A 10,585-nucleotide genomic window follows, 5' to 3' on the forward strand; every position below is an offset into this window, starting at 1 on the left:
CAAATTTGGAAAACAATCAAATGGAACTTGTATAAATAAAAATATGTTATTGAAATTAAAAACCTAATAGGTTGGACAAAACAGGTAAGACAGAGCTAAGCAGAGAATTAATAAATGGGAGACTTTATTGCAGATATATAATGCTCCAGAGAGAAAGAAATGAAAAGTGGGAAAGAGAAGTTGAGCCATGGAAGATGGAAGAACGAAGCCCAATGTATGTCTATTCAGATTTCCAGAGATGAACAAGAAATGAAATAATGGAGAGAAAATATTAAAAACGAAATGGTTGAAATGTTCTCCAAACTGATGAAAGACACAAATTCCCCAATTGACAATGTATAACACTCCCAAGCAGTATAAATAGAAGGGAAATACCTAGGTAATCCAGTGGAATAGCAGAAACTTAAAGATGAGGAAGTAATCCCAAATGCAAAAAGAGAAACAAGACAGGTTTCCTAAAAAGGAATGGCAATTAGATAAACCACCAACCTTTCAAAAGTAATAATAAACGACAGACAACTGTAGAATGTTATCTTTTAAGGAATGACAGAAAGCAACTCACACCTTATTCATTTATTTCATGTATTTTATTTGTAATTTAGAGATGAGGATTTTTTTTTTTTTCCTATTCCACACTTTCACTAATGGTACAGCCATTTGGCTCAGTTTCAACTAGTAAAATCACACAAGTTCAAGTCATTATCTTCTGGCTTTAGCCCTTAAAACCAAACAACTTTGAAACTAATTGCCACTCCACAAAGCATATATATTTTCCTCCAGTGCAGCTGAGAAATAATGAGTTCTTTTGTTTATTGCTCTGATTTTCTGGGTTCCGCTTCAGATTTTGCCTATGGGGATACCTGTTACTTTCTTGCAAGTATAAGTTTTTGAGAGTATGTTTGCCATGTTATACAAGTAATTTTAAAATGTGTTTACTGGTTATTTATCTAGACCAGCATATTTCCAAAATCAGTTTATTTTTAATTTAATCATCATAATAGAGACAAAGTCTCATCCCTAAAAAAAAAAAACTGTACCTACCTTATGTCAGTTAAATGAGTTTTTTTTTTTTTTTTTTTTTTTTTGAGACGGAGTCTCGCTCTGTCGCCCAGGCTGGAGTGCAGTGGCCCGATCTCAGCTCACTGCAAGCTCCGCCTCCCGGGTTCACGCCATTCTCCTGCCTCAGCCTCCCAAGTAGCTGGGACTACAGGTGCCCGCCACCTCGCCCGGCTAGTTTTTTGTATTTTTTAGTAGAGACGGGGTTTCACCATGTTAGCCAGGATGGTCTCGATCTCCTGACCTCGTGATCCGCCCGTCTCGGAGCGACGGCGCGCTCCAAATGCTGGATTTACAGGCTTTGAGCCACCGCGCCCGGCTTCAACATTTTGAGTCAACTCTTAAATCTGGCTGCAGCTATATTGATAAATAAAAATAAAACACATAAAATCCACCCTCCACCTCTGCCTCCTGAGTAGCTAGGACCACAGGCGCAAACCCAGTGGTGGGCATACTCTTAATTTTCATTTTACTGGTGAGAAAACTGAGGAAAAGTTAGGTAAAGCAACATTCTCAAAGGCACATGACTAGTAAGAATTTAGACCTTGGAATTTTATCCCACCTAAACTAACACATAAGAATAATGACAAGATAGGTCAGGTGTGGGGGTACACGCCTGTAATCCCAGCCCTCCAAAAAATTAGCCAGGCATGGTGGCATGTGCCTGTAGTTCCAACTACATTGGAGGTTGAGGTAGGAGGATCACTTGAGCCTGGGAGTTCAAGGCTCCTATTAGCCAAGGTGGCGCCACTGCACTCCAGCCTGGGCTACAGAGTGAGACACTGTCCAAAAAAAAAAAAAAAAAAAAAAAAAAAAAAAAAAAGAATGACAAAAGTAATCACCCTCTTTACAAATCAATGTTTAGTGACAATAAAATTTCTCATTGGAAGAATTCAAAAACTATATGCTTTAGGAAATGGGAAATTAAATCCAAAAAGAAGGAAAGGTAAGCAAAGAAAGTGACAAGTAGGACAGTAAACTTGAACAAACGTTGACTATAAAAACATAATACATATGAAGACTAATTATAGAGATTACACAAAGGGGAACTAAATATTGGACACTGCCATTATTTATTCTAATATGATCTTACAGATTAAATGAATTATTTGTTAGGTATAACAACTCTAAATGTGTGGGTATCAGATATATAATATAGCAATATATAAAGCAATGCTCGATACAACAGCAAGAAAAATATTGACAAATCCACCTCCACAGTGGGAAATTTAACAGTCTCCTTTCTAAATGATTGATTAACTAGATTTAAACATTTTTTAAGGCTACAGATGGATAAAACAATGAATTAATCTCTTAAACTGTTACCAATACATAAAACCCTATACCAAAATATCAGAGAGAGCTGATATTCTTCTCAATTATGCATGAAACTTTTTTAAAAAATGACTAAGAACTAAGCCTAAAAGCAACTTTCACTGAATACCAAAGTATCAGGATTATAAAAACAATTGTCCTCTGAACAAAATATAATTAAAACAATAATAAATAGATAACTGTAAGAGATGTCTGAAGGTTTAAAACCTACTTGTAAATAACAAATGGGTTAAGGAAAAAAAAGGGAATCATAAAACATTTGAACTGAATGATAATTATAAAAATATTATATATCAACATTTGTGTGAGATTTAGATTGTAACTTTATAGCACTAAATATTATATTAGAATGCAGTAGGAAGGTTGAAAAATAATGAATCAATCATCCAACTCAACAAATGAGAAAAACAACCACCAAAAAACAGAAGGTGATCATTTTGCAACTCTCAATGGAATAATTGATTCAGGCAAGAATTTTTAGTGCTGCTAAACCATTAAATAAAAGGCTAACAGAGAATTGAAATGACACAGAGCTAAGGTAGAGCCCACAGGTTACTTGCATGCGGACACCTTGCATGAATAATCAATATTAGCAACACTAGTAATTAGATGACTGACCAGTTTTGGTATGATGCAATAAGAAAAACATAACATTCTTAAGATATTCTTGCAAAGAAGTGTTTTGCCATCTAATTAATGTACTCAAATTAAATCGAATCAAATCTTTCCATCTAAACTTCTGATTTACAGGAAATTCCAAAACCTAAGCAAGGTACAAATGAAGCATTCCTACAAGGAAATAATCAGAGAAGGAAACAATCAGAATCAAATGTTCTAAAGGAAAATTGATGCCGTCTCTTCAACAAATTGTCATGAAAAAACAGGGGAAGAAGAATGTTCTACGTTAAAATATTCTTTAGAGAAGTGCCATATGTTGTCATTGATTGTATCATGGCCTGTCAAAACTAGCTCTAAAAGGTGTTGTAAAACTTAATGGAGACATGCAGATAAAGACTGATAATAAATTATTTTAGGAAATTATTAATTTTGTTGGACGTGATAATGTGGTTATGTGGGAAAGTTTTAATTCTTAGAGATGCATTCTGGAATAACTAGGGAAACATTGTTATGACATCTATAATCAGTTATTTTAAAATTTACCAAAAATAGATGAAACAAATGATTTAATTATTAAATCTAGGTGTGACAGGTGTTTATTATCCCTTTCTCTCCATTTTTTCATATATTTGACATTTTTAATAACACATTTCAAAAATAAAAACCAAAGAATGTAGAAGCAGCCTTGGGGGCTCTACTGTTGTTTGCTTTTGAAGGTGCAAAAGACCTCTGTCTGTCCATCTAGGCTCCAATCCTGCCTAAGGCTGCTTCCCAAAGCCACAGAATGTGTGACACGATGCCCAGGGGCAGAGGTGGTTCATTCTTCAGCAAGCATGACCTTCTGCCTGGACAGAAGCCATGCTGGTGATCATGACATGAATTCAACCAGGGAGTTTGTTAATGATCATATACCTTTTCCTCCCCAGGTTCTATATGCAACATTCCAATATCAAGTTTTAGCCAAGCCAATCTGGACAGCTTCTAAGAGAATCAAGAAAATTGGGAGAGAGTCTGGGATAAAATTAAAAGCAGTTTCAACTCATAGAATCAATTTTGTTTTACTATTGCTGACTTAGTTCAAAACTGCCAGACTTTCCTTTCTGGGCATCCAAATCCATTCAGTTTCTGAGTTTTCCCCAACAGAAATTGTCATTCTTCTTCCAGACTATGGAAGAAGAGTTCAATATTGTATCATAATCCCCTGCCTTAGCCACAGTCTTTCTTTCCATATTTGTTACCCATGGTCAAGAAGCTTGAGTATAATACAATATTTTGGGAGAGAGAAAGAAAGAGACCACATTTACATAACTTTTACTACAGTATATAATTATAATTGTTCTATTTTATTATTAGTTATTTTTGTTCATCTCTTACTATACCTGATTTATAAATTAAGGTTTATCATCAGTTTGTATATATATGAAAAAACATAGTAATTTTAGCATGAAGTACTATCTGCAGTTTCAGGTATCCACTGGGGGTTTTGGAATGTATCCCTCATGAATTTTTTGCCATATTGGCAAAAGTTAAGCTGCTGGATTTGATATGTTTTTATTGGAGTCTCAATTCATCCAGAGGGGATTTGATCATTGCTGTGAGGGAGTCAGAGACATGCAAAAAAGTAACAGTTCGAGAGAAAGGGCTTAAGGATTAAGGGCAGAGTGTGCTATAGAAGTCCAGAAAAATGCTAATTACAGAATTGAACATGAGACAGGCTATGAATCATGAAGCTTTATTTCTATTAGTCTTTTCATTTCTTCTTCTGGCCTTCCTTTATTATACTGAATAGAAGTGACAGTTGTAGGATGCCTTATATTGTTGCCAATCTAAAAGAGAAATTTTTCTTCATTAAATATGTTGTTGCTTAAGTCTTTTCGATTTTCGGTGTGCATATGGATGCGTGAGTTTCCAACTAAATTCCTTTCATTGAACCAGTCGGTATATCCATCCCCCAGCTACTGTAAATTCTTGGCAGTTAAAAGTTTATAACTGTCTGTTTCTACAATTCGTAATTATCCTTGACCAAACTAGAGCCACAGGGACAATCCGTGGCTAATCACTGACTGATATTGAATTACAAAGACTGTCTGCTTTTTAAGTACCATTGAAACGATAAAGAAAGAAAATGACAGACTTGTATTTATTAATCAGCAACCTAAGATGAAACATGAGAGTCAAAAATGGTCCCTGGCAGCATTTAAAACAAACACACTAAACCAAACAAAACTTACTTCCTCCAGTGGCAGAAACAAACAAAGCTGAAGGCCAAGATATGATTTATTTTTTGAGAGTAGGAGAATTTCAGAAAAAGCTGAATTTTCTTTGTCTTGGTGAAGGTCCTAATAATAACTAAGGGGGATCTTAGAGACTGGGGATGGGAACATCTAGCTTCAATTTCTCTTTATGTGTGCCTGTCCATAGACAACTTGAGTACCCTCACAACATGGCAGCTGGCTTCCCTCAAAGAAACAGAGACACGAGACCAGGCAGAAACTGCAATGCCTTTGAAAATCACATCCCGTTACTTTCACAATATCCAATTGGTCAGGCAGTTGGGGTCTTTTCAATGTGGAAAGGAACTACCCAAGGATATGACTATCAAGAGGCATGATCACTGGTTGCCACCTTGGATGCTGGCATTAAGAACATTTGTGATTCACGGAAGGATATCAACGTATCAACAGGAACAGGAGTTTGGAAGAAATTGATTCTAGCTTTTATAGATGACTTTGAAGGAAGCAAGACTTCAGTGGAGGAAGTAACTGCAGATGTGTTGGCAATAGCAAGAAAATGGGAATTAGAAGTGGAGGCTGAAGGTGTGACTGAATTGCTATAATGTCACGATCAAATTTTAATGGATAAGGAGTTGCTTCTTATGGATGACCAAAGAAATCGGTTTCTTAAGATGGAATCTACTCCTGGTGAAGATGCTATGAACACTGTTGAAATGACAATAAAGGATTTAGAATATTCCATAAACTTAGCTGATCAGCAGCTGGGTTGGAGAGGATTGACTCCAATTTTGTAAGAAGCCGATCAGCAGCCACCAACATGGGAGGCAAGACCCTCCACTAGCAAAAAGATTGCAACTTACTGAAGGCTCAAATGGTCATCAGCATTTTTTAGCAATTGAGTATTTTTTAAATTAAGGTATATATGTCCATTATTAGACATAATGCTAGTGCACATTTAATAGACTACAGTCTAGTGTAAACATAACTTTTATATGCACTAGGAAACTACAACATTTGTGTGACTGGCTTTATTGCAATATTCACTTTATTGTGATGATCTGAAACTCAATTTGCAATATCTCTGAGGCATGCCTGTATTTAACATTTAATATTTTTAACAGACTGTATTAGTTTGCTTGGGCTGCCATAACAAAATAGCACAGACTGGGTGGCTTAAACAGCATAAATTTATTTTCTCACAGTTCCAGAGTCTAGAAGTCCAAAATCAAGGTGTTGAGAGGGTTGGTTTCTAGCGAGGCCTCTCTTCTGGGCTTGTAGATGGCCACCTTCTCACTGTGTCATTACATGGCCTTTTCTATATAGAGGGAGACATCATGCTCTGGTATCTCTTTCTCCTCTTTGAAGGAAATCAGTTCTATTGGATTAGAATCCCACTCTTAGGACCTCATTTCATCTTAACTACCTTCTTAAAGGCTCTATCTCCAAACACAGTTTAATTAGGGGTTAGGGCTTCAATATATGGATTTCGGAGGGACAGAATTTTGTCCATTAGCCTGATATTCCTGACTTAATCTCTCTTCACTAACACAAACACTAAGATTCTGCCATGAGAGTATTTCAAGCATAAAACGCGCATCCTCCCTTTCTTCTCTAGTCAAGATTCTATCCAGCTCAAACTTCTCTGGGTTTTCCCCCATTTCAATGCAGAAATAACTCATATGCCATCTTTGCTCCTTTATAATGTTTTGCCTAAATCATTAATAAAGCTAACACAAGAATAGTATTTTTCAATGCTCGTATTTCTTTCATGCCTAATGTTCCCTATTAAATATCACAATCATTGTAAGATGCAATTATTAGTAAGTCCCCTTTATGAATGTGGTAACTGAATCTCAAAGAGGGTGTTTATTCATTCTATCACAATTGAGAACATTAAGGAATGAGCTTTTTGTAGATCATGGCACCATTCACGGATATATGAAACATGGAGAGTAAACCATAAACAGGGTTTGTGGGAAGAGTCATGTTTAATTTGGCACGTATTGAGTTTGAGGTGCCTATGACACATCCAAGTGTGTAAATATTATATGCTTACTTTATACAGTCTTGTGTTAATGTACAAGTTGGAATTTTATCTTTTCATTTCATAATGTTAACACAAGTGCTAAAATGGCAAATAATCTCTTTTATTCTGTCTTAGTAAAGAATGCCATAATTATTTGTCTACTCCATATATGTTTTCAATATTCTTTTTCTCCCCATTATTCCCATACATTTCAAGTTAAAGACAGCCACTTTTCAGAATCACAGAAGTGAACAGGACCTGCAGCGAATATGACCTTAAGAAATCATCTAAATTTAGTTCTCTTATTTTACAGATGAAGAAAGCAAGGTGCAGCTAGTTAAATGATCCACCGAACATCACACTTACTGCCCATATAGGGACTAACGTTCAGATTTTCTAATTCCATTTCAAGCGACTGTGTCATTAGACCCGTGATTCCCTAACAGTATTTTGCAGAACATAAACGATCTAAGAAGTTCAGTGAATGAAATGATTCAAATGTCTTTTAACATCAAACATGATCCCCACTCTTGGAGAGTTACAAGGCTTGTTTAAGTTTACTTAACCCAGCCTTTAATGACAGATCCCCTTTGCCACCATGTATTAATGTCGGTAGGAGATGCATTGGGGAGTGATGCACTACGCTACCCTTGAATATGATGTTGGTGAGTTTGAAAGGGACTTGTATGCTCAGCTGGACAAGTATTATCCTGCTGAGGTAAGGTTAGGATGATGCAGAAGGAAGTAGTTTCATTTGCTTTGCTAGAGTTATGCTGCTATTGGAAGGCAGAGGACATACAAATGAAAAAGTTTTATTAATAAATGAGTATGGGGTTGTTTTAATGACCCATCTAAAAGTTATTAATCTTATTACAGGGTGAGTTTTTGAAAGATTTGATTTATTCTAGATAAGGAGTAATGTAAATACACTAAATTAGGAGTCCAGGGTTTCCAACTGGAGAATTGTACTTTTCATGTTAGTTGCTAGGAACTAGGTAATAAAGCTGTTGTGCTTTTATTTGGCAAAAAACTTTGAGGAAAGACAGGAAAATAATTAAACAGAGACTTAGAGTTTAATGCTGAGTAATTAATTTTGTTGCCTGAAATAGTAAAGATGGATAAAAAGAATTCATTATAATGGAAATCTCAGCCCAGTTTTATGGAAGCACCCTGACTTGAATTTGAAAGAAACAGAAGTATTATTAATAAAACTTACATATAAATAGGAAGTGAAAGATTATTAATACAACCTATATACACCTCAGTGATACAAGTTTAATCAAAACCATAGACAGTCCTGAGAAAAACAATATGCTATAATATGAAGTGTTACAAATACATCAAAGAACATTTACATAATTTTCCAAGTCATTATAACAAGAGAAAGGCATTTTCATCCAGCACCAGGTATAGATGCAAAACGTGATTCATTTATTTATTTTATAGATAATTATTGAATAATAACCATTTTAATGAATATTAATTTCGATTTAAATGTTATACCTAATGAATAATTAAGCAATAAATTAACAGTAAAATATTCCTTGTTAAAGATATGTACTGCTGATTAAAAAATTTAAAAGATTTCAAATAAAAATTATAATGTGGGCCAGGTGCAGTGGTGCACCCCTGTAATCCCAGCACTTTGCAAGGCTGAGGTCAGGAGTTGAAGATCAGCCTGGCCAACATGGTGGAACCCCATCTCACTAAAAATACAAAAATTAGCCAGCATGGTGGTGGGTGCCTGTAATCCGAGCTGCTCGGGAGGGTGAGGCAGGAGAATCACTTGAAATCGGAAGACGGAGGTTGCAGTGAGCCGAGATGGCGCCATTGCACTCCAGCCTGGGCAAAAGAGCAAAACTCTGTCTCCAAAAGAAAAAAAAAAAAAGCATTATAATGTGAAAGTGGAAAGGACATTACTATAAATGTCTATCAAAATTTTACTAGCATCACTGTAGCTGGAAACAGAAAAATCATAGATCAAAAAATTTCTCATTAAAAAATACATTTTGAAAATACAATTTTTTGTTTTTTCATAACTAATCAAACTTATAACTACTATCTGTATATTAATGGAAAGGAAACAAATGTGGTGTTATATATACTATACCATTAATATTTCCATATATTAATGGAGAAAGTCAAATGTGGAAACACCTCTGAACTTAGAAGTCTGCCAGTTATGAGCTCTATGTACATAGACTCTTCTGTGTCTTTCAGGAAGTGGAAGAATTATGTAAATGGTAATCAGCATGCAAATATTAGATATTTAACTGGAGCAGTCAGTACTACTTCCCCAATCTCTCACTTGCTGAGAGGCAATGAATTCTTAATTTCCAGTAAAGGCAAGTTTTGTTCCTTTGAATCATAATTATCGAGATCCAGTGATGTTCAAGGCCCCTTGCTAGGATTATGGACAGCTCTTTGCTTCCACAAATTTATATCCCAAGAGAAAAACAAATAATTCTTTGCAAATACAATGATGATAGGAACTGTCATAAGCAAGTTACAGATAAGGTACTATGAAGCTTCAGAAATTATAATTATTACTTTCAATTGTAATGATTGGAGAAAGCTTTATTAAAAAGTGGCATGCACACTATGACATGAAGGATAGGTAAGATTTGATTTGCAAAAATAAGGCAAGGAATATTCTAGAGGGAATAAAGATCAAGAGGAATGCTATGGCTCTAGTACAGGCACTTTGGGCAAGTCCCCCTAATTACAGTAAAGAGTACTGAACAAATAAAATTAATTAAAATAAAATTAGAAATAACGTATAAATAGCAAAAAAATAGCTAGAAATAAAGTATAAATTAACCTTATTTGCAATCTAAAAGATTTTAAATTAGCCAAATGCAAGGGTATTCTACAATGAAATTGCATGTTTTTGGAATTAAAGAACATAACGTATTATACTAAAATACAATTGGCTAGAATTTATGAGTAAAAAAGTCAGAACTACTGTTGCATCAAATTCCCACAAAATGGCTTCTTCAGGTAAAAAAAATATCCACTGTTGCATAAATGCCTTCCATGTGCTAGGAAGTACACCAAATCCTCTGCATGTGTTACTTTTTCCATTTATTCCTTACAATATATGAAATGTATGCAATCTCCCTTTTAGAAAGAAAAAAGCCTAGGTAGAGAGTAGGTAACTTGCTAGTAAGTGCAAAAGGTAGGAATGTGGGCCAGTATGACCCACAGCTTGGCCTCTTAACTATGCATTACTGCATCCCAAAGTAATATGGTTTCCAAGGAGTATAAAAACCTTACAGAACCAAAATAAAAGCATATATAAATATATATATATATA

Source organism: Rhinopithecus bieti, unplaced genomic scaffold (genome assembly GCF_001698545.2).
Source record: "Rhinopithecus bieti isolate Rb0 unplaced genomic scaffold, ASM169854v2 scaffold_1012, whole genome shotgun sequence".
Taxonomy (NCBI): Eukaryota; Metazoa; Chordata; class Mammalia; order Primates; family Cercopithecidae; genus Rhinopithecus; species Rhinopithecus bieti.